Source organism: Scyliorhinus canicula, chromosome 31, assembly GCF_902713615.1.
Source record: "Scyliorhinus canicula chromosome 31, sScyCan1.1, whole genome shotgun sequence".
NCBI classification, from domain to species: Eukaryota; Metazoa; Chordata; class Chondrichthyes; order Carcharhiniformes; family Scyliorhinidae; genus Scyliorhinus; species Scyliorhinus canicula.
In genome coordinates, this window is record NC_052176.1 from 4124026 (window position 1) to 4124226 (window position 201).

Below are 201 nucleotides of genomic sequence, written 5' to 3' on the forward strand. Positions count from 1 at the left end.
GAGGTTGCAGAGATAGGGAGGGTTGTAGGGGCTGGAGGAGGTTACAGAGATAGGGAGGGTTGTCGGGGCTGGAGGAGGTTACAGAGATAGGGAGGGTTGTAGGGCTGGAAGAGGTTACAGAGATAGGGAGGGTTGTAGGGGCTGGAGGAGGTTACAGAGATAGGGAGGGCTGTCGGGGCTGGAGGAGGTTACAGATATAGT